General features: G+C 36.6%; 1 protein-coding gene across 2 annotated transcripts in view; it reads left to right on the forward strand.

The window, feature by feature from the left end:
• The window catches only part of LOC131045342 (COP1-interacting protein 7), an 85,876-nt gene extending 69,380 nt beyond the window's left edge, over positions 1–16,496 (forward strand). Inside the window, exons 13-14 of one of the 2 annotated variants that reach the window (XR_009105800.2) lie at positions 15,791–15,828; positions 15,955–16,496. The gene's annotated coding sequence lies outside the window, so the exon portion shown is untranslated. Of the gene's footprint in view, positions 1–15,790 lie in introns of both variants that reach the window. The other variant, XR_009105799.2, reaches the window with a different exon arrangement.
• Positions 16,497–25,038: the final 8,542 nt, after the last annotated feature.

Raw genomic sequence — 25,038 nt, forward strand, 5'->3', positions numbered from 1 at the left:
ACAACCTTGAGGGTGAAATTATTGGAAACCCTAATTTTACAATAAGTCACTTTTTTTGGTGCTAGTTTATCTTATATTTGCTGTGTACTCTTGAAGGACATCCTTAAAAACACTTTAAAAATTAGGAAGAAATTTGCTAAGATTTGGGAGAACTATGCTTCACAATTTTTTTGGTAGAAACCCTAATTTTGCAATAACTCAATTCTACTCCAATTCCTTTAAAAATTGGATTGAAGATGCTTCTATGTATTCTTACATACGTTCGAAAAATAAAAAAATAATGCATCAAAATTTGAAAGCTACACAATTTCCAAAATGACCTCCAAAATTGAAAAAATGGTTTGCCTTCATTGTGCCAAGATCATGCTTTGATACAACTTGTAATGAAATAACTTGCACAAGATGAATAGACGAGGAACTATGCTACAAGTACTTGATAATAATATGCCACTTCGAGGGGGACACCTCCAATAGTCTTCACCAAGAACTCAATACTCAACATGATGATAATAACCTATACCTCCCATATATATGATGCATAGAGTGATAACCCTCTCAAAACACACATGGAAATCAATTAAAGATTTGACCTAAAATTTGATACAGGGTATTCCCACAACCCAAAACCACATATATTTGCAAGTCAAATGTGTAAGTAAATGCAAAAAATCAACAAACTACTTTTAAATTCAATTCACATGTTTAGGAAATGAACAAATTACATATCAAATCTGCAAATACATTGCATGATAGCCTTATAGGCATTACAACACTCCAAAATCTGATATAAACTGATTAATTATCAATCACAATAGCAAATGAGAAACTGCAAGCCAAAATCACTTCATCTCATGCATCCTACTACATACAAGCTTCTTTACCTTCAACCTACAAGAAGAATCAACATGGCTTCAAATATATTAGCTTGAAATCTACCCATAATCATATTTCCCCATCTTCAAACCTGCAATTTTTTCAAAGACAAATTTTCCCTTCCCAAAAATCTAAAAATGAGAATACTAAAATGAATGTTGAAATTTGCCTTTTCACCACCATAGTTACCAAAACTTGAGGTTTGGTAACCCCTAAGAAGTCATGCCCAAATAAGGAAAGACATCTTCCCAACTTAGAAATTTCCTTTAAAGATTCTGGATGCTTTGTCACCTCCAACCACCTACATGCTAAGAATAACAATCCACTATGACCTATGCCATCAACTCCACTCAAGAGGACCTCAAAATAGAAATAGGGAAATGGCTCATTTTTGGGCACCCAAATTGAACACCTATATTCGAAGAGTGAATTAGTGAGTTGTCACAATTTGTTACTCCAATAATCTATGCCCCAAGAAGGTATATCTCGGGTTTGAGCTTGAATATGCTGATTTAAAATTTGAATCTCCTATTTAAACTTGCTCTATGGTCATAAATATTTATTAAATATTGGCCTTTATTACAAAACTTATTCCTCCTACACCATTAAACATCAAACTAAGGCAAAAATTAAAGAAAATTAATTTGTTTGATGTTGGATAGCTTGTCCACCATGAATGCTCCTACATCAGAAACCTAAGACAATTTGAAATGTTTCATGAGTTATATTTATCATTTGTATATTCTATGCTTATTCGAGATCCATCTTTCTCCCTTATCTATGTGAGTATTCTTTCGCACTTCTATCTGCAATTTGTTGTCTTTTCCATCATTCATTCTTCTCCTCTTTCTCTTTTCCATACTCAAGGCCTTAGAAAACCTCAACAACTCAAATTTTTGAAAAACCTCAAGTTATACACATGTAAATTGCCTCACATTCGACGATATGTTTATAAAAACCTCTTATAGCAGTCACATATGTTATTGTAAACTATCTCCATTGGTGATTTGTTCATAACCATAGGAACCTCAACTCCTCAAACCCTCTGAATAGTCTTTCTTGCAAGTTGCATGTACACGTAACAAATATCTCACACAAACCAACCCTTGAGTTCTGGTGCAAATTGCCTCCAGTTTGGCAATATATTTACACACTCAGGAACTCCTGCTATGATACAACTAATGCATAAGTTGATAACCCTCTCAAACCACACGTGCAAATCAATTAAAGGTTTGACTTAAAATCTGATATAGGGTAATCTTATGACCCAAGACTGCATACATTTGGAACTCAGATATGTAAGTTAATGCAGAAAATCAGCAAACTACTCTTAATTTCAATTCACATGTTCAAGAAATGAACAAATTATAATCAAATCTGCAAATACATTACATGGAAGCCTTATAGGCATTGCAACACTCCAAAATCTGATAGAAACTAATTTAAAATCAGTCACAATAACAAGTAAGAAACTACAAGCCAAAATCACTTCTTCATCTCATGCATTTTGTTGCATGCTAGCTTCTTAACCTTAAACCTGCAATAAGAATTAACATGGCTTCAAATCTTTAATCTTGAAATCTACTCATAATTTCGTCTTCTCAAACTTCCTAAAAATTGGAAAATGGGAATAATAAAATGAATGTTAAAACCTACCTTTTAACCACCATAGTTACCAAAACCCGAGGTTTGTCAACTCCCAATAAGTCAAGCCCAAACAAGGGAAATACATCTTCCCAACTTAGAAATTGCCTTCAAAGCTTCTAGATGCTTTGTCCCTCCATCCACTTGCATGCTAAGATTAATAGTTCAATATGCCATCAAATCCACTCAATAAGACCCCAAAATAGAAACATATTAATAACTCATTCTTTGATGCCCAATTTAAACAACTATATTTTAGGAGCGAATTAGTGAGCCGTCACAATTTGTAACTCCAAGAATCTATGCCCCAAGAAGGAATATTCTAGGTTTGAGGTTGAATATGCCAATTTCAAATTTGAATCTCTTATTTTAACTTTCTTATAAAGCTATGGCGACAAACATTTATTAAATATTGACCTATATTACAAAATTTATTCTTTCTACAACATTAAACATCAAACTAGGAATACCACACATGGTCACTAACTTGATGTAACAAATTTCTAAGAGATTTGAAATGTCTGCCGCTCAGAACTCTTGCCTGACTGCCTCTGGCTGTTGCTCCCCTGATCGTCGATATGCCTCCACCCACTCTAATGGTGATGGTCCTCCTGCGGCGGTTGCTCCAGTGGATCGTGAAGCTCTTGATGCGACGCGACTAGACGCATCTGCTGGCATTTGCATGAAGATTGCATTAATGATATGTTATGTTGTCATTGATGTCAATTGAACCTGTAATGGTATTTATGATATTGTTGTTATTATTGATATTGTCTTGTAACCGGTAGGAAGAGCTTTATGGAAGATGTTGTAAACCGGTATATAAGTATGTGAGTTGAACCGGTAACCGGTGTATAAGGTTAAACCCTTTCTATGCTATGTAACCGGTAAACCCTACCAATTGTTTTTGTTAAACCCTAACCGATTAAGTTTGCTGAAATGGTTATGTTGGTTTATTATCTGATGTTGAGCGGTAATGATAGTGACACGTGTGGTCATTGTATGAAGATAAGTTCAGATTGTTTTGGCACGTTTGTTTGATTGTCTAAGGAATGAGCAAAGTGGATTGCATCTAATGCAAAGTGCGTGATGAGTTACAAGTCCGATGAAGTGGTGATCATGGAGTAGTTGAAATTTTCTTGAAGAATGTGTATAGATTGCTATGTAATTCCAACGGTCACACTTGAACCGATTTGTTTGTAATCTCTATGAGAGAATTAGGTTTTTTTTGTGTTACCGACCTAATTGATTTGTATTTAAGGTCGAAGAAGTTGTTTTGTAAAAGGTGTTGGCAGAAATCAGTTGAGTGTGTGGTTGCCTAACCAGAGAATGGATTTGCAGTTTGTGTAAAGGCAGATTGAAGCTTAAAAGGATTTGATCAAGCAAATGTAGTGCTATTCAGACAGATCAATAAAAACCTGTTGTCTTCTAACAATTAGACCAGAATTGAAATCCCCTAATCGGGTAATCTCTAACAAGCTTGGTTACTTCTTAAATCCTCTAACAAGGTGGGTCAGTAGCTTGGATTCTCAAATCCTCTACTGAGGTTACTCCTAACAGGGTATTTTCTTTTTATCAAGGCATTTGTAAATCCCTTAATCGGGTGATTCCTAACAGGATCAGTTCTTAACATGACTTATTGTAAAAGCTTTAACAGGCTTGACTCCTAACAAGGTGAACTTCAGAAGAGTTCAGATAGCTATCTTGTGAGTCTCATCTCATCGTGGCTTCTACCTATTTGGGTTTTCCACGTATAAACATTCGTGTCATGTGACGAATGTTTTTGTGGTTATGATCTTATTTGTTGATTTGATTAACTACTTAATTATTCTGATAAGGCATGATATCTGGAAACATTGAGAGATGGAGTGTGTTGATATATGATTAAACATTTGGATGTTTACAAGATTAAAGTTGTTTACTACTAAGTTGCTATAACAGTCAACCGGTATTCTTATGAGTATTGATCTTGATAGTGATATTTTATTGATAAGTTTACTTTGTGAGTTTGAGTTTGATTTTGGGAAGTTTGTATCAGTTTTTCAGTTGATTGATTCACCCCCCCTCTTAGTAATCTACCAGATACTTATTCTTTCATCATACCATCAACATCTACTGTGGATGGTGGTTTTTCTTCGGGGGTTTCAGGAGTAGCTTGCTCCACTTTCGGGGTTTCTAGGGGTTCTTATGCAGATCATCTGGCTTTTGGAGGGGGTAAGAGATATGTTTGTGCGGACTCTACGCCTTTTCCTGTTTGTAAGTCTATTGCTATTAATCTGGAAGAAGAGACGGTTAATGTGATTGATCAGATTGCCTCTGATCTTTCTTCTCTTGCGGTTATATGTTGGTTTAGGGGTTTTTGGCCCAGTCTTCCGAGACTCCATGAATGGGTCTCTAAGCACTGGGACCCCCTCATTTCGGATTCGGTTCAAATTTTCCCTTTGGCCAAAGGTTTTTTTATTGCTAAGTTTGAAAAACTAGTGGATAGAAAGATTATTCTATGTGAACATTTTTTTACTTGGGAGAATCGCTTCCCGTTGATGATTAAACCTTGGCATGAGGATTTCAACCCCTCATCTGAATCCTTCTGTAAAATGCCGATTTGGGTTAGACTCCCCAATCTCCCACTTCATTTTTGGGTGGACCAGCTCCTTGAGGAAGTGGGTGAGACTTTGGGAGATTTTCTTATGGTGGATGTGGAGTCCTCTGATATCCTTCATTCTAACTATGCCCATATTTTGGTAGATAGTGATGCTTCTAAGGGGCTGCCAACAGAGATCAAACTTTCGACCTCCAAGGGTTTTTGGATTCAATCTTTGGATTATGAAGGGATTCCCTTCAGATGTAGAAGATGCTTCAAGACTGGGCATGTCGCGGCTAAATGTGATTTAGAGAGAGTTAAAGTGAAGAAGCCCTCTTCATGGTGGAATGGTTCCTCTTCTCAACATTACACAATATTCAAGAGCTCTTCTCAAACGGTTGGGCAACATCTTCCCATTAATGGCTCTAAAGTGCCTGTGGTAGATTCTGCCTGATTTTCCCCCAAGGTCCCTGTTCATAGTAATGTCCCTTCAGCCAACGTTTCAAATGGTGTTCCTGGATCGATTCCTTCTGAGCCAACTGGTGGTTCTGATTTGTCTGCTGGATCAGCCCCTGCTGCTAGATGTGATAGGATCCTTGTGGGTACGTCTGTTGGTGTTGCCCCTTTGCCTGCTTCTACTTTTATAGCTTCTGTTGGAGCTGTCTCATTGTCTGTCTCGTCTTCCAGTGATATGCCTGGCCCCAGCTCTGCTGGTCCTGCTGACTTTTCAAGGTTTGCTGGGTTTCTTGAGTTGCATTCGCTGGTTTGGCAAGCTGAGGTTGCTAAGGTTGAAGACCGCTGGATTTCGGTTAAAAGCAAACATTCTAAAAGGTCTTCGCCTTCTTTTGATATGACTCTTAGATCCCAAAAGAAGGGATCCAAAGGGAAATCCTAATGTTGGTTGTTTGCTCCTAGTTGGGGGTACCTATTGTTCGAATTGCCTGTAGACTTTCCATGCATATGTTCTTATTTGTCAGACAACTTTTCTTTTTGGAGGGGTCCATTTGCTTAGATTCCCTTTTCTTGGCTTTGATCCGTCTCGTCTTTGTTCAACTTTGTTTGTGGATAATCCTGAATATTTTTAGTTATGGGTTTCAGGTCCTCCCTATTTAACCTGCTTTGTACAGGGTTTCGGGTCCCTTAAAAACCTATTTTTAACTTAATAAAAAACATTAAACATCAAACTAAGGCAAAAATTAAAGAAACACTAACCTTTATTACAATTTTTTTTTTTCTCTTTTTCTTTTTGAAATGTGTTGTCTCGCTCCTCTTGTTCATGTGTTGCTTGTCATAGGGACCCATGGTTCCTCTATGTTTTCTAGCTAGTGTGCAATTTGTCACTGGTTCTTTTTCTCTTTGGGGTTCTTTTACGATGTGTGTGTTTCCTGTCTCATTTGCTATGAGTGGGGTTTTTGCCTATATTACCCTTGGTTCCTCTGTGTAAGCTAATAGTGTGTTGATTGTCACTGAATCTTCCATGGTGGATTGTCTCCCTATTGGCATGTCTTCTAATACAAGTGTGCATTCCATCCCTTGTGTAGCCACAATTTATTTTGCTACTGTTTTAGGGTGTTCCTCAACATCTTCTATTGGTGTGCTATTGAACTATCTCCTCTACTTCTAGGGTTTCATCTGCCATCGATTTACTTCCTTTTGCTACATCTATGCCGTTTTGTATGATGTTTGCCATGGGTCTTCCTATCTCTAGTTTAAGTTGTGGTTGTTACTGTTGCTACACCTTCTGGACTTGCTATTGTTAGACGTAGCTTTCCTTAGGCTACTAGTGCTACTCGACCTTTGAGGTAGAAATCTTGTCCTCTTCTTTGTGCCAAATCATCTCTAATGGTGGTTCGTGCCAACAATGTGGTGGAAAATGTCGTCTTCTACCAGCATAGGGGTTTGTGTAGATTATTCAATCTGTGGACCTCTCTTCCCGATCTACACAAATGGGTGTTGAATTCATGGAGGCCTCTTGTGACAGGTAAGATCGAACTCTTCCCTTGAGGTAAATGTTTTTTCATCTCCTCCTTTTACTTCCCTGAGGGTAGACATTTGGTGTTGGGAAAGTTGTGGACTTGGGGGGAGCACTCTCTCTATTAAGCCTTGGCGAACCTCCTTTAGTCCTCATACGCCACTAAATGTGTGCTTGGTGTGGGTTAGACTTTTGAATCTCCCTCTACAATGTTGGGAGCCTTCTTGGTATGAGTCCAATGGTAACTCTATTGGTCGCTTTTTGAAAGTTGGCGATTATACTTCTTTCATGGGACATCCCACTTTTTCTCAAATTCTAATGGATTGTGATTTCTCCAAGCCCCTTGATGGAGATGTGGTTTTTATGGTTGGGGATAGGCCTTGGACTCAACCTCTTGATTATGAGGGCCTCCCCTTCTGATGTCAATAATGCTTTTCCATTGGTGACTTGTATATAGATTTCTACCTCACATGTCACAGGGTGTTGCTATGTGGTGGAACTACTAGTGCTTCCGATTTGTTGAGTGACTCAGATGATAAGTGTCTCTTGCTTTTGATAAGGCTCCTACCAAATTTTCCTGCTCCTCTTGTACCAAATGAGATGCCTTCAGATCCTCACTGTTGTTCCTGTCGTGTTGTGCTTCATATTGCATCTTTTGCTATTTAAGAATGACCTGCTATAGGTGTGCTTCCACTCTTTGGTGAAACCACATCCTCCCAAGTTTCTAACAAACGTCTTGTTGCTGACGTGACCTTTTCATTCCTGTTGATTGCTATTGGTGAACTCATGTCCGATGTGTGCACCCTACTCTCCCTGCTGCTCTTGTTCAACGTCAAACTTGGTGGAGGACTTAGTGAGCATTAGATTTAAAAATGTTAAAAATCCATGGTTTTATTTGGAGCTAAGATTATTTTGAAAAGAATAATAAAAGGCTAAATATGTCCTTGATAATTTCGATAGAGACCTTAAAATCCCACCGATACCAAAAATCCCTAACTCATCACCTAAACTAAAGCTGTCGGTAATAGGTGTCCATCCTTCGTCGAAACGCCCAGTTTGACCGAAATGATTCTATCGAAGAAACCTACTAATATCCTATCGATAAAGTGACTTATCGAATAAACCTTGGTTGCGATGGACCTCCAAAGGGATTCACCGAAAACATTAGTTCCATCGATAGAAAGTACATCGAGGAAATCAGAAGTGGTCCCACCGATAAAATAAAGGGTATTGGTGAAACTACAATATCGATGAGACATGTGAACAACTCATCGAGGGAGGAAGTTTGGCCGAAAGAGTAATATCGAAGGAACGAACAGATACTTTATTGATGAAGCTATTTCGAGGAAAGGAGGGTATCGAAGAGGCACAAAAGATGCTGACTGAAAATAACTTTCCCATCGAAAAAATAAAGGATCGTTGAAACACGAGAAATTGCCATCGATGACTGGTTATCGGCCGAGCATAAGAAGTCGAAGGAGAGTTTTCTTCTTTTACCGAAAGGGGAAATTTCATCGACGCTACTACAAAGGAGGGATAATGAAGAACTGTTTTGATGGAATTCTAACGTCGATAAGACAATGGAGGGACTTAGCGATAAAAGGATTTTCATCGAAAAGCAAGATTTCAATGAACTAATAAAACATTACACCGATACAGACACTTAAAGCAAGGCTTCGATGAAATGAGGATATCGATGAGACCAAGAGATGTGCCGACGATGATCTCAATTTCACCAAAGTAAAGAATGATGTCGATGGAATATGACATTTCAGAGAAACATGAGGTAAAGGCATCGAGACATATGATTTCATCGAAGTACATCGCAGGTGTAATATTAAATAAGCGTTGATGGAAAATTCGAAACATTGCTAGATGAATGATTACCTGTTGCCGCGAAGATCAAAACAAATCTCAGTAATGTCACATCACCATAAATTCAAAACAAATGCCTATGTGACCGTTGCTTAACTGGTGAGTTCACCATAAATGTTCAATAAATCGACGAAGAAGGATACGTTGCTGACAATGCCTAAGAGAATTCACAGAGAGCGATTCAGAACCAGACAATTCAGAATTGGATTCACAAGAGAAGCCCTCAGAATTCGAGTAAGTTCTTCACCCTCAGAACCCTGTAATAAAATGAAGCCGTCATCTTCGAAAGCCAGCAAGGTTAGGAAAGAAAAAGAAACCCAATCTATAGATGATAAACCTAAGAGACAAAAGAGGGAAGGGCGTTCACTGGCCCAAGATTTGATTGATCAATGTCCCTCGTCAAGCCTCAGGTCTAAAAAGGTTAAGGCTGATGAGGAGGATTTAGAAGACAAATTTGAGCATCTTGGAGATATATGGCACGAGTTGTTTATTTTGGGGTATGTCAGAAGGAACGCACCTGAACCCATGAACAATTTATGGGGACTAAATTTGGGAAAACTAGCAGTAGCTAATGTCTTTGTTAATGTTGAACTTATGAAATCTCTAGCCAACAATTATGACGCCAAGACCAAAACTATATATGATTACATGGGGGAACCAATACTATCAATTACTAGGGAAATTGTTGATACTGTGTTTAATCTGGATTGGGGGTTCAAAGAGCAAATTGATACTAAGAAACTGGCACAAGAGCACTTCAACCTTGAGGACATCTATAAGAGGTGGAGACTCCCTATCCATAGACCCAGGGTTGCAGGGTCGATAGTACAATTTGGTAAAGATGACAAAGCTCCCTATGATGTCAATTCGTTTCATCCTTACTTCAAGTACACATACTACTGCACTGCTTAGGTTCTGGGAATAGAGGCTCATCCCTTGATGGATATAGCAGCCATGGTCATCTGTGTAGATTTGCAATCTAAAGATCCCCGATTATTTGATTTTTCTACTTATCTTGTTGATGCCATCAATCATGGACTAGAAAAACTGAAAGGAGATGTGATTAATGTGCATTTCAAGTACTATTTTGTTCTTATGCACATGCTGTTGTATGTTGGACAAGGCAAAGGGCTATGGCCAAATGAGTTATGCATCAGGGCATATGATAAGACTGGGATAAGGAAGCCTGTGCAACTATGGATATCTTCATGGGATCAAAGATACATCAACAACCAGTATTGGCATTTCGAGGAGTACTTCGTTAAGACACTATACAGATTGTTGGGGTACCTGTGTGATCATGCCTTGTCTCCTGAAATTCAGAGATTCTTAAGGCCAAAAGATTATGGCGAAGATACTGCAATTGAGCACAACTGGGGAGATTTTACTGCTTTTCGGATTGCATTCAAATAAGAGTGTATGGATTTGAAAGAAAACCATATGTATTGCCTATCACCGTGCCTAACAGATTAGCATGCTTAGAGATTATCAGACAGTTGTCAATAGTAAGTGCCCAACATTTGACTGACCATGGAAAACAATCCATTGTGCCTAGATTATTGGTATTTTCAGATTTCATTGTCAAAAGTTTGAAGAGCTACGGTTTGCTGCAAAATAAATTGAATTATTATAAAATGGTGGAAGGTGACCCCAGGCCAAACTTTGATCCCGAGGGATAAATAGGGGCAGCAAGGTCATCCCAGAAACTTAAGGCTAGAGAGCATGTGTCGCTCATACCTGATGATTTCATCAGAAACATGAAAAGGGAAGAAGCTAATGAAAAGGGCTAAGTATGAGCGAGTGTTACAAGCCTACAAATGGAAACTCTTCCGAGGGAGAATAAACAAGGACATGCTTCAAAACATCAAAGATCCCTTAGATGCAGCAAACAAACTTATGGAGCATGAGCTAGAGTTGCTTGAGGGAGTGCCTGCCTATGTCTATGGGGGGCACATCAAAACTGTCAGGGATACATAGCCCTTGGCTCAATTGTCTCCTCAATCCATCTCTAATGTTATTCTAGTTGACTCCCCTAGAGAAGAATATCCTCCTAGATTTGACGGTGGTGTGCAGATGGATCTGATGACAGGACAATACAATGTCCAAGATGTTGGAGATATAAGGATGTTTGAACATGAAGATTTCATTGCTGCTGATGATTTCATTTCCTCTAGAGAGTTCGATACATTTTTATACTAGCATAAAGGAATACAAATTAGGAATACTATGAAAGAGAAAACAGAGGAAGAACAAGCCCAAAGGTTACAAGAAGGGGTGGACCTTGCTAAGAGAGAAATGACACCTGAGAAAGGAAGGTAGCTAGTCAAGGATGCTGGTGTGCTAATCTACTCAGGGTGGGACACGAGGTCTGCATTACTGTTTGACAGTTTCCTCAAGAAGCAAGATCCCAACAAGCAAATCATACCAGAGGAGATAGACAAGATCTTTATGGGCTCAGGCTATGATCCAGATCAAAAGGCTCTCATAATATGGGCCTTGTATTCAAAGAAGAAGAGACCCATACTTGCTGATACAAATCAAGTTTTTGGCCACCTGATGATCCAGCAGGTTGGGAAAACTGATCCCAGAATCATAGCCAAGTTGAACGTGGATGTAGCAAAACTGAATCAGGAACACGCAAAGTTTTTGGTCAAGGAGAACAACACTTACAGAGGCTTGTATGAGAAGGCTACTGAAGAAATCCAGAGGCTACAAGGACAATTGTCACAAAAGACTCCTATTATGGGTGGATATGAACTAGATATGGGTTTTCAACCCGACCTAAGGGTCTTAGATGCTATATCAGATGCTGCCTACTGGAGGATAAAGGCTGAAAAGTTAGCAAAGCAATTGACCAATGCCCAACAGAAGATGAACAAATTGGCAAATGATGTCATTGAGCACAGGTTCAAAGCTATGTTGCCTCATGCTAACCAATACTGGAAAGTATACACAGGGACTGTGAAAGCTCTTAAAGAACATGAGAGATTGAGGGCGAGATTGCAAGATGTATTGAAAGATAATGAGGCCATGATTGCGGAAGAAAGAGTTCAAGGGGACCAATACGTGGTAGAGCATGACAAATATACACACACTAAATAAAAACTTCCAAATATTGGACGAGGATTGTGTTGCAACAATACTGGTTGTCTACAGGGAAGGTGAACTAATTCCATTAGAGCAATGGCAAAAAGAATTTGCACGAATTAAGGAGAAAGCCATGCCTAGATTTAACCAGGATGAAGATGTAGCCCCACATGTCAACCAGGAGGTGTTTGATCTCTTTTAATTGGAGACAGATATGAAGAGGAAGAGTGTGGCTGCTAGATCCTATAAGAATGACAGTTATATTAATAATCTCGACATGCTTAATTGTTTTATTTTTCACTTTGTTAAGCAATTGTAATAAGATTGTTAATGATGAAGAGACATAACTTCTCATAGAATAGGCGTTGCTCACATACTTATATGAGCAAATTTTTGTAAAATGAGGACATGGTTGGAATATAAGATACTGGACAGATACTATAGCCTCTGGTATACTATTGTATCATTTTAAAGTTTTTAATAGAATCAGTCGTTTTCTTCTGCATATGTGCTATGGATTATCTCATTTTCTGTAGGCAGTTGTTTGTGATATTATCTAAAGGAGATAAGGTTATTCATATTCTTATAGTGAAGTCTATGTTCTTATGTTATAAACTTGGATTAAAAAGATCTAGTCGTGGATTGTAATTGTTCCTTGTAGTTCTTCCTTGAATGGTCCCTTAAGGTTAGGGTTAAATTCATTCTGGCGGTTTATGATATAAACATTTAGCAGATCTCATAAGAAACAATAACTGACAGATTTACCAAAGGGGGTAGGTTTAAAAACTGTCTCACAAATCATACACCAAGTCCTAAAGAAATTTAAGACTCTGTAGCCCAAATAATAGGAAAGACACTGGTCATTCACAAATCACAACCGTTACCTTATTAATTACCTTTGCATTAAAATTACAGGATGAGTAGGATTCATAGTACCAATTAGCAATAGTGTACATACATATAAATATCAAGTACAAAGATCAAATAGCTTCCACAACAACAATCTTGAACTCATCTAAAAACCACCTATCTTAGGAATCTATGCCAATTTGAGATAGGGAAAAATTTAGATCAAGATACTCAATCTGCTATAAAAAGCATTAGTCATTGAAAGCCACTAGTGAATAGGTATACTTGCCTAGGTCTTGCAGAGCCTAAAGTGAGGGAGTTAGTAACCAAATAGGTTCACTATATAAGTTGGCCAAATCAAACTGGAGGGTTTGATCATAGGAGTTGGCATTTCCTTAGGTTTGATCATAGGGGTTGATTTGAGATCCAACATGACTTTCCCCCTCTTCCACCCTCTTCTTCGTGTGTTGACATGCTTTCTGTGGGGGGTTTCCCCTCATGCTTCCCCTTGTAATGGTGTTCTTGATGATAGTAATTGTCAAACTGTTAGTCGACCTAGGAAAGGTCTTTTTTCCTCTTCCCAATCTCTTCCTCAAGTTGTGGGAAAAAGCCCTATCCACTTGATGTAGGTTGTCTGTTTTCTGTAAGAGGTTTGTTCATGGCCTGAGACATGGTGTAAGTGTTCTGTTAATGACCTTTGGAACATTGTGAGTGCTGTGTTTTCGGCTTGAATTTCTTTGCCTTTGGGGATTGTTGCTCTAAATGGCCAACACCCTACTTTGTCTCTTAATTGATCACAAACATTAAACTAAGACAAAAATTAAAGAGAATTAATTTGTTTGATGCTAGATAGCTTGTCCACCATGTATTCTCCTACATCAAATACCACATTTATGCCTTGGATACCACCTAGATCGATTTAGATACTTAAATATAATTTCTAAGACCACTTAAATACATATATATGATTAGGATAATGTTAATGTAGTTTATTTAAGAGTTAGGCGGTCACAAGTCGACTACTCATATCACAATACATAGTATAGGGTTAGGGGCATATCAATGTATGTGTATGTGTATATATATATGTATATAAACATACATACCTACCTTAAATGTAATTGCAAACTAAATCACATTACATGAGGTGCATTAATTAAACTAACAATAGCTATGTTTTATACAAAAGGAAAATTTTAATTAATTTAAATTAATTTAATCACACAGGAGCTAGGTTTTAAATAAATGAATAATTGAAATAAGATATTTAAATTTTGATTACATAAAAGAAATACATTAACAATATTGAATATGTGTGGAATCTTTAACAAACAAGAAACAATGCATAAATGACATAAAGAGCATAAACATAACACTTTGTATGGAAATCATAGAATTGGATAAAATTGTAATTGGGGATGATATTCTAGTTGTACTTAAGTTTTTATGATAATACAAATGTTCAATACAAGTACAAAATCCATTAGTATACACAATGACCAAAAAATTATAAACAAAAAAGACGAGAATATTGAAATCAATAAACTAGAATACTAAGATTTTGCAAAATGTATATAAAGCTTTGAAAAAAACCAAAATGATAAAAGAAAGTGAGGAAAATGAAACCATTGAATGAGATGCCATATTCAAAGTAAAAAAATCCACCTACATCTAGGACATGGTAAAATGATGGGAGTGCATGGGAGCTTGCCAAAGTGGTAAAGTCATTTTTGGTCTTTTCATGGTAAAATGATGGGAGTGCATGGGAGCTTGCCAGTCATTTTTGGTCTTTTAACCTCCACAGGTAGTCAACAAAAAAAAGTGTGTAAGCTTTAGCTTATGTGCATCTAGAATTAAGAGTATTAATGAAAATAATAAGTCTACATTTATCATTATGATGTGAAATCCGAGTTTGTCAAATAGACTATATAATAATAGAAAATGATATAAGATTGCAATATTGCCTTTTTAAAGGGAAATAAGAAATCAATACTACAACATCTAAATGATGAGAAAAATTTCAAGCGTTAATCCTACAGAGAGGAACAATGAAGCACAAAAGTACAAAAGTTAGGAACAATAATCCACAAGCTTGCAAATATAAACTATGGAAATAAAAAGATTTGAAATATTATGAAAAAACGCAAATGAAATTGCGAGGATAATGAGCTCAATTAAGTAACCAATATTATCAACGAGAGAAGAGATGATGTTAATTGGAAATGGCGCTGTCTCCCTAAAAAGTTGGGTGGGTTAAAAGTTAAAACTTAAATATTTGAAATTGCCCCTTGCTAACCCAGGGCTGCTTTGCAAAGTCTAAAGGCATTAGATGGCAACAGCCTTCTGCCCAATACAATCTTGCTGAAACCCAGATAAGAACATACTCTTTATTAAAGAAGGGGGCTAATAATTTGGTTGTCAGTGATGCAGATTGCTCAAAGTTTGTATTGGTGTGATGGCTCTGAATTTCAAAATATTTTGGTCAAAAATATATACAACATGCTTAATAGCTCCAAGGATGTGATTGTGATTGATTACATAAACAATTCCTAGAACCTAAACTAGAGTGATAGCGCTTGGCCTTGGTCCAAATCTATTTAGATCAAGAAAGCCTATATTAGATGGATGCTTCTCCTTAAGAAACTTTTCGTTGATAGTCTTCTTGATGTGGTTGGGATCCCTGTTAGAGCTTGTGATTTTTGTCAAGCCCATGAATCTTTTGAGCATTTAGTTTGGAATTGCAAGTTTGCTTCTCCTCTCTTGTTCTTTTCTTTTTGAATATTTTTGTTGGGATTGTAAAAAATGGTTTTAATTTGTTTGAATTTTTGGTAGGTTATATATGTGCTTTTTTAGTTAAGTTGAATGATTTTTGGTTTGTTTTGACTAATGAGTTTTTTTGGTTTATCTAGAAGAAGAGAAATGAAGAAATATTCAAAGGCAATAAGAGGTACCTTATTGAGGTCAATAGTGAACTCACTTTTCTTCATATTATGGTGTATGACTTGATGGTGCCAAAGATCCCAAAAGATAGGTTTATGAGTCTCCTCAAGCAAGGTCTTTCGATTGTGTACAGGTCTACCCAATTCCCTCTTAATGGAAGAAATAAACTCAGTGATGAAGAAATTGCTATTTTTAGAGAGTACATTGATAAGAATGATGCTCAAAATCTTGTTGAGAAGGATACTAATAGTCAAAAGATAAGATAGATGGTTTACTTTTATCCGGTTGAGAACAATCTAGATCCCGAAGTTGAATTGGACCCTCTAATATGATCTTGCGATGATGAATTTTTAGACTAATCATTTAATGCAAAGGTCCTATGTGTTTAAGTTATATTTACTCAATTCAATAGTTAGTGGATTCATTGAGCAATCCCGTTTGTTTATACATGCATTTATTCTACACTGGGCAACAAAGGTTCAGGACAAATTGTATTAATGGTAGCTCTATTTTTAGTGTGACCATGAAGTTGTTGTAATCTATCTATCATTTCTAGGGGTTTGATTTACAGTTGTTTTTTGAGGTCAGCAAGTTGAACTCATGGGAGCATTCCTCCATATAATGTAATTGTTTTGTACTCTACATTTAATATAAAACAAAAATATTGGTGATAAAGTGCTAGAAAATATTGCAAGGTGTTAGAAGATGGAATGATCTAGAAGAGAAGACTAGAAGCAAAAAAGCTAATTAAAGAGGTTAAATTTGAAAACACCTTTAATTTCAATTTGAAATTCACAATCATTAAATATTATTGTATAGAAAACTGTTATGCAAAGATTTGGTTGAAAATGCATTTGACAAGGTTATTGGAAAGTGTCTATATATAAGTGTACAAACACAAGATGAATCTACGACCATAGTGACGTTTTATGTTGAACACACCATAAGACAAAGGGGGGGGTTTTATTAAATGTTGAACGAGTCTTAACATTTTATAGCACAATTCAAATTCAACTTTAAACCTTATTCTAATTAGCAGTAATGAAAGATAAATAATTAATACACATGCATAAGAGAACACCGGATTTACATGGAAAATTGATGAAGGGAAAAACCATGGTGAGAGTAAACTCACACTATATGAACAAGTATTACAAGGTTTGTTTTAGGGCTTACTGCCTAGGGAAATTCACTACTCTTGGAAGGACTTGCAGGTTGAGGTTCACTACCTCAAGGCAAAATGCAAAGGACATGTTGAGAAAACTCACTATCTCCAAGCAAGATACATGAAATTATGAGTTACAATGAATAAGCCTTCATTGCATCAAAAAATCTCTCTAAAATGTAGTTGCTCTTGACTCACTACCTCAAGCAACCATTCGACAATTCAACTCCAATACTTTCACCACACACTCTTTCTACCTCACATTCACATCTCACACATTCCACACTAATCTACAAACTTTGAAAAATAAAATGGTCTTCTATTTATACACTCCACAAGACCTAAAAACATCAATTAGGTCATCCAAAATAGGGGACAAGAGATGATCCCACAATGTTGGCTACAAAATGTAATTGTAGTGTAATAGGTCCTATCAAAGAGATAGAGATGACCTTAAATATCTTATTACATCATCCAATGTAGTCCTAAACATCACACATTGGCGTACATCCTCCAAAGTCTGCAACAAGGTAACATATAGATGAAACATGTAACCCTTAATGACACATCTTTCAAATGAAACTACTCAATGTGGATCCCTAATACAACTCAAAACAAACTCCAATGTTGGCGTAAACCACAAAAGATACAGTGCAAGCAAAAGAACAAGCCCCATCAGTCAGATAATAGCAATTACCCTACAAAACCAACACTAGACACAATGCGACACCAAGGAGATCAATCAACATCATGTGGACCAAATGGAGACATTCCTAGAACATCCATCAATACTTCAAAACACATCTTTCATATTGCCAAGCCAAGACAAGATGGCAAAATCAAACTGATAAAGAGCACTTCATTACCTGAATGCCAAGAAACACAGTCAATAGATAAGATATTGATAAACAAACTTATGGAATGCTTCACTTGAAATTTGAATTGATACACTTAACAAACATTATAAGCATGCCCTCCAAATAACAACAATAGAGACATCAATGTAGAGCATTCTCCAAACACCAAACCATCAAACTACCAACATATTGCCTTAATCAGAGGCATTAATTGCAACACCAATGATTTGAAAAGATAGGAGTGCAACATCCACAAAGAATACACATTATATCCACAACAAAGAATATCATCAATCATTTAACCAACTGCACTATCCATCAATGACTACAAACTGGAATAAGTACAATACATCAACAATATATACTTCTATTATTAGAGGGTCACTAGTAGACAACACCATAATTGCATTAACAACAATCTCCAATATCCTCGACACATCAAGAACATTTACTTCCATCAACAGAGGGTCACCAACAAACAACACCATAACAAGCAACAACTGCTAACAACAACCTTCTCCCCCTAAGAGTTACAACCACATTAATACTCGAGCAAAATATATACCTTGGATTTCTCCCCCTAGACAGATGCACCACCTTATGTATCAAGCTAGAAGGAGGGACAGTAACCAATAGCTTCTACCCAAGATATCCAAATGTATCCTTTGAAAGTGCCTTTGCAAAAATGTCTACAATCCGATCCTTTATAGGGACATTACTCTAATTTGACTTCTTTTGTGAAAATGTCTACAATCTGATCCTTTATAGGGACATAGTCCAATCTAACTTCTTTCTCTGCAACCTTGTCAATTTAAAATTGATACTAGATAGAAATTTTTTAGTCCTTGATGATAATCTTAGAGGATCCAGTTAATACTGAGAGGGGGGTTGAATCAGTATTAACAATAATTTCAATCTTAAAACTTGAACTTATTAAACTTCTTCAAATCAAACATAAACCAATAGTAAACTCTTTACCATTACCGGTAATCATTGATAACCAACTGTTAAACTGGTTAATCAGAACAACTCATTAAGTGTTCATCAATATGCATAAACTGAAAGTAAAATATAACAACACATAAAAACATTCATCATATGAACACCATGTTTTTCACGTGGAAACCCAAATAGGGAAAAACCACGATGGGAATTGGTAACCACAAAAATTGTGCACTCTTTCGGAATGTGCCCTGTTAGGAGCCTAGCTCGGTTAGAAGCTTACAATGATGCCCTGTTAGGAGCAGACCCTGTTAGGAGTCACCCGGTTAAGGGATTTAGATGATGAGCTCTGTTAGGAGCTTTGACCTATTAGGATCGACCTCGTAAGAGGATTTAACACTCGGATATAGAGCTACCCAATTAAGGGATTTACAATGTAAGGCTTGTTAGGACCTACTCGGTTAAGGGATTTTGACTGCTGCAATTGTTAGAGAACAATAGTGAATGATCTGGGTACAACACTTAACTGCATGCTTGATCAGATCCAATTAAGCTCCAAATCTGCTACACTTTGGCAGATCTCATACTTTGGTTTAGCTTCACACTTTTCTCAAAACCACCAACACTCCAAACATCAACTTTATCGACATAAATAACCTTTACAACTTGGTTACAAAACCCTAAGACTTACAACATAGATCGTCACAAATATTTTACAACTCATTATAGATCATCATTGATCATCATGGATCATTAAAATCAATTATAAATCAATTACAACCGTTGAATGATCATCGCATCTCGATCTGATACAAAGTCAAACTCTTAGAACACTTCGCTAAGCACTTTGCATATTCCCAAGAAATCCGCTTTCCAAACACGCCAAAACATCTTTCAAACACTTCATGCGGTTTGTGCCACATCATCGCCAATATTTGAACTTGATGTAGATCATCGCCAAACCAAAAATCATTACCGGTTAAGAGAATTCTTTACCGGTCCTTAAACCCTTCTTAAACCCTAGAAAAAATACAACATAAATCGTAAACATGATTTCCGATAACCAAAACATGATGCGGTTACAGTCAGATACATATTACAATGATACAAGCTCACATTCCAAACCACAACACTTCAATCATCACCAATCGCCAGATCAAATCAAAACATTCCTCGTTTACCAGTTAAGGTCCTAATTCCCAGTTTACTGTCTATAATATTGGTAAGGTATTTCCGATAGACCAAAAACACTTAGATGACAAAATACAACATAGAAAACATAAGTTTCCATCAATGACAACACAAATAACTGATCAAAGTCATCCGATCATACAATCTCAATCTCTTCATCACAATGTCATCTGAAACAGTCCTTTATCGATTTAGTCACCATTCTTGATCTGCATCAGTTATGCCAATTATGCCAACATTATCTCCCTTTGGCATTGATGGCAACACAAACATAAACTTGAACATATTCAACTAAAATCATGCAGCTCAGTTCTGAAACTTCTCTACTGTACTTCACTCTTTTGCCCGTTCACTCAGTTCATCTTTACCTGGAACTGAATCTTCATTTCTTCTCCCCCTTTCTGTTACACATCTTCTCCTTCTTAGGCTAATATATTTCTTCTCCCCCTTTGACAACAATGCCAAATGTGCATCTACATCGTCGGTCATCAAATCTCATCTAAGATGCCCCCCTGTGGAGTAGCCACCATTTCATCAATCCTCAGTGAAAAATATTTCTTAAGCCTATTGGATTGATGTATCTCTTGCATCTTAGTTATTCTTAAGTAGGGGTCTGACCCTTAATTTACCTCTGAGGTACTCAAAGGTAATCTTCGGCAATGGTTTTGTGAAAATGTCTGCAAGCTACTCTTTACTTGTCACATACTCCATTCTGACTTGCTTCTCCTGGACTCTCTCCCTCAGAAAGTGATATTTCAATTCTATGTGCTTTTTCCTTGCATGTAACACATGATTTTTTAAAATATTAATAGCACTTGTATTGTAACAATAAATAGTTACCGGTTCAGACATATCAAGTTTAAAACGTTCTAATAGACGTCTCTTCCAGATTGCTTGCGTGCAATTAATTGATGTTGCAACATACTCTGCCTCTGTTGTTGACTATGATACACATGTTTGCTTCTTACTTGTCCAAGCAACCAATCTACCTCCAAGAAGAAAGCTCCACCGGTAGTGCTTTTTCGGTCATCAACATTACCTTCCCAATCTGCATTAGTAAACATTTCCAAAGAAAAATCATTTTTATAAGGATACCATAACCCATAGTCTATTGTGCCTTTCAAGTACTAGAATATCCTTTTCACCACTACCAAGTGAGTCTCCTTGGGATCGTTCTGAAATCTAGCAATCAAACTAACAACATGTGCAATATCAGGCCTATTGTGAACAACATAATGCAATTTACTGATCATGGACTTGTATTCCTTTTCATCAACAAAGGGTGAATCATCTTGCTTAGACAATTTACAACCTGTCACCATCGGAGTGCCAACTGGTTTACAATCCTCCATGCCAAATGTTTTCAACACTTCCTTTACATACTTACTCTTACAGATAAATATTCCACCATCCAATTGCTGGACCTGCAACTTAATGAAAAACTTAATTTCATCAATAAGAGACATTTCAAATTCTTTCTTCATCTCCTCAGCAAACGCCATACATAAATCATCACCTCCAAAAATTATGTCATCTACAAATACTTCAGTTATCAATACTTTGTCTCCATCAGTCTTAAGATATATGTTACTATCCTCACTAGTACGCTGAAATCCTATCTTGATTAGATGTGCGTGCAATCTTTCAAACCATACTCTCGGTGCCTGCTTCAATCCATATAGTGCCTTATGCAACTTGCAAACCATATCTTTATTCTCAATTAAAGAAAATCCATCCGGTTGTTCTATGCACACTTCTTCCTCAAGGATGCCATTAAGAAAAGAAGGTTTAACATCTATCTGGTAGATCTTAAATCTTTTAAATGCATCATAAGCAAGTAACATTCTGACTCCTTCCAATTTCGCCACCGGTGCAAAGGTTTCTCCATAATCCTCTCCTTCTTCTTGCGCATAGCCTTTGCACACCAACCTTGCTTTATTCCTCACAAGCTTGCCTTCTTCATTCAACTTGTTTCTAAAGACCCATTTAGTGCCGATCACATTCTTGTCTTCTGGTCTGGGAACAAGTGTCCATGTCTTGTTCTTCTCAATATGATCCAATTCCTCATCCATGGAATTAATCCAATCATCATCCTTCAATGCCTCTCTTACTGTTTCAGGCTCTATAGTTGAAATCAAACAAGAGTTTTCTATGATTTTCCTTCTTGTTTGTACACTAGCATTTTTATCTCCTATAATTTGCTCTTCTGAATGATTCAGTCTAACATATCTTGGTATTACCAGTTCCAGTTCTGTGTCTTCTACTTCACGTTCTTCATCTTCTTCGTCGCTATTTTCATTTATCGGTTGAGCACCTATTTCTGCATTGTTCTGCTCATCATTTTTTTGTACCTCCGATTCAATAAACACAAGTTTATCTTCATCTTTCTCAGGTTCAGATTTGCTGGTCTCATCAGAATTCTCAAAGTGTTTGTCTACCTTTACATTAGTACTCTCAATGATCTTTTTTGTTCTTTTTCTATAACATTTGAAAGCCTTACTCTTTGTAGAGTAACCAAGAAAAATAGCTTCATCACACTTTGCATCAAACTTTCCAGTGTATTCATCATGTTTAATGAAAACATCTACTCCCAGATTTTTTAAAGTAGCTTACAGTAGGAGTCTTGCCATGCCATAATTCATAAGATGTTTTGTTGTAATCTCTCTTGACAAGTACCCGGTTCAAAGTGTAAACAACAATGCCGACTCCTTCTCTCCAAAACATTTTCGGTACTTCACCTTGAATCAACATGGTTCTAGAAGCTTCAATAATTGTTCTATTCATCCTCTCTGCTATCCCATTCTATTGTGGAGTTCTAGGACCTGACATCTGCCTCTTGATTCCCTGTTCATCAGGAAACTTTAGAAATTCATCAGAAGTAAATTCTCCACCCCAGTCAGATCTTAAACATTTCAAAGTCTTCCTGGTTTCTTTCTCAACTAAAGTTTTGAATGGCTGAATTTACTGAATGCCTTTGACTTTTCTCTCATAAAAGTTACCCACATCATCTTGGAAAAATCATCAGTGAAAATCATGAACTATTTATCACCAAAATAACTCTTAGTCCTCACAGGACCACAAAGATCAATATGAACCAAATCAAGGATATTTTCTAAAGAGAAAGACTTACTCTTGAAAGACACAAAAGTCATCTTACCCATCAGACAGTCTTTACATAACACATTATCTGGTTTAACAAGCTGGGGCAAACCTCTCACAATACTTGATTTACTAACCTTTATCAAATTGTCAAAATTAACATGACAAAATCTCTTGTGCCATAACCAGTTGTCTTCAATCTTTTCTACCAAACAACTATTCACATTAGTATTTAGATGAAAAAGATTACCTCTTTTTTGCTTTCCAGTAGCAATCAATTCTCCATTATTTCCAAGAATCCTGCACACTCCACTTTTAATTTTTAAAAGAACCCTTATCATTTAATTGACCAACACTCAAAAGGTTATGCTTTAATCCATCAACCCAAAAAATACCATCTGCATTGCTTTTTCCATTTAATGAAATAGTTCCTTTACCTTTGACCATGCAGGGTGAGTTGTTACCAAATCTTACTATAGCTCCATCAAATTCTTCAAGGGATAAGAACTTGCTTCTATCACCAGTCATGTGGTGTGAGCAACCACTATCTATTATCCATTCATCACTACTATCCATGTGAGACACCAATGCCTTTTCATCAGTCGGATCTTCCTTCACAACAACAAACACTATCTCCTCATTGCTATCTTCTTCTGATTCTTCATCAATTACTCCTTAATCAACTACAACATAACAATGTTTATGTCCTTTTCCTTTGAACTTTCTAAATTTCTCTTTCTTATCAGTGTTAGGACAGTTAGCAACTATGTGTCCAATTTTATTGCAAGAGAAACACTTCAAGGGTAATTTACCTTTATACTTACCAGTGCCTCTAGGAAACCTTTTAACCAATAATGCCTCAAGTTCCATCAGATGATCTTCATTATCATTCTCACCTTTGCTACCGCCATGACTAGACCTGCAATCATGATTATGACAAATATCCTTTCTTTTCCTAACAAATGTACCGGTAACAAAAGCTTTAAAAGTGGATTCAGATGGTTTTGAAACACTATTATCAAAGCTGTTTAACTCAAATGCAATCAACTTTCCTATAAGAGAATCAACAGTGACTTTATCTTTATAGATAGATCTTAGTTCTTGAATTACAGAAACTCTAATAACATAATGTGGTAGGAGAGTTCTAAGCATTTTACTAACAACAATATGATCATCAATCTTACCTCTAGCACTCTTAATACCACCTACAACTTTTTTAATCCTTTGACCATATTGTGCAATGTTCTCATCGACAACCATTTTCATGTCATCAAATTTGCCTCTTAAACTCTCTTCTTTTGCTCTTTGAACATGTTCATCTCCTCCATAAATCAATTCTAATTTCTCCCATACCTCAAATGCAGTTTCTAATCCATGAACATCTATATACTCAGAATTAGATAAAGTACTTTCAATTACTTCCAAGGCTTGAATGTTTTCTTGTTGCTCTTTAAGCTCATCCGATGTCAAGGGGCTGGTAGTAGGAGCAACATACTTGTTCATCACATGATTCCAATATTGAGCACCCAATCCTTTAATGTATATCTTCATCCTGTCTTTCCATATCTGGTAGTTATCCTTGGTAAACTTGGGACCCTCCTTCTTCATCATCTTTCTTCAGGATCTTTTGCTCAAGCACACACAGAGAACCAATGCTCTGATACCAATTGATAATCTTAGAGGATCCGATTAATACTGAGAGGGGGGGGGGGGGGGTGAATTAGTATTGACAATAATTTCAATCTTAAAACTTGAACTTATAAAACTTCTTCAAATCAAACATAAACCAGTAGTAAACTCTTTACCATTACCGATAATCACTGATAACCAACTGTTAAACCGGTTTATCAGAACAACTCATTAAGTGTTCATCAATATGCATAAACTAAAAGTAAAATATAACAACACATAAAAACATTCATCATATGAACACTATGTTTTTCACGTGGAAACCCAAATAGGA

This window comes from Cryptomeria japonica, chromosome 8 (genome assembly GCF_030272615.1).
Source record: "Cryptomeria japonica chromosome 8, Sugi_1.0, whole genome shotgun sequence".
Classification (NCBI taxonomy): Eukaryota; Viridiplantae; Streptophyta; class Pinopsida; order Cupressales; family Cupressaceae; genus Cryptomeria; species Cryptomeria japonica.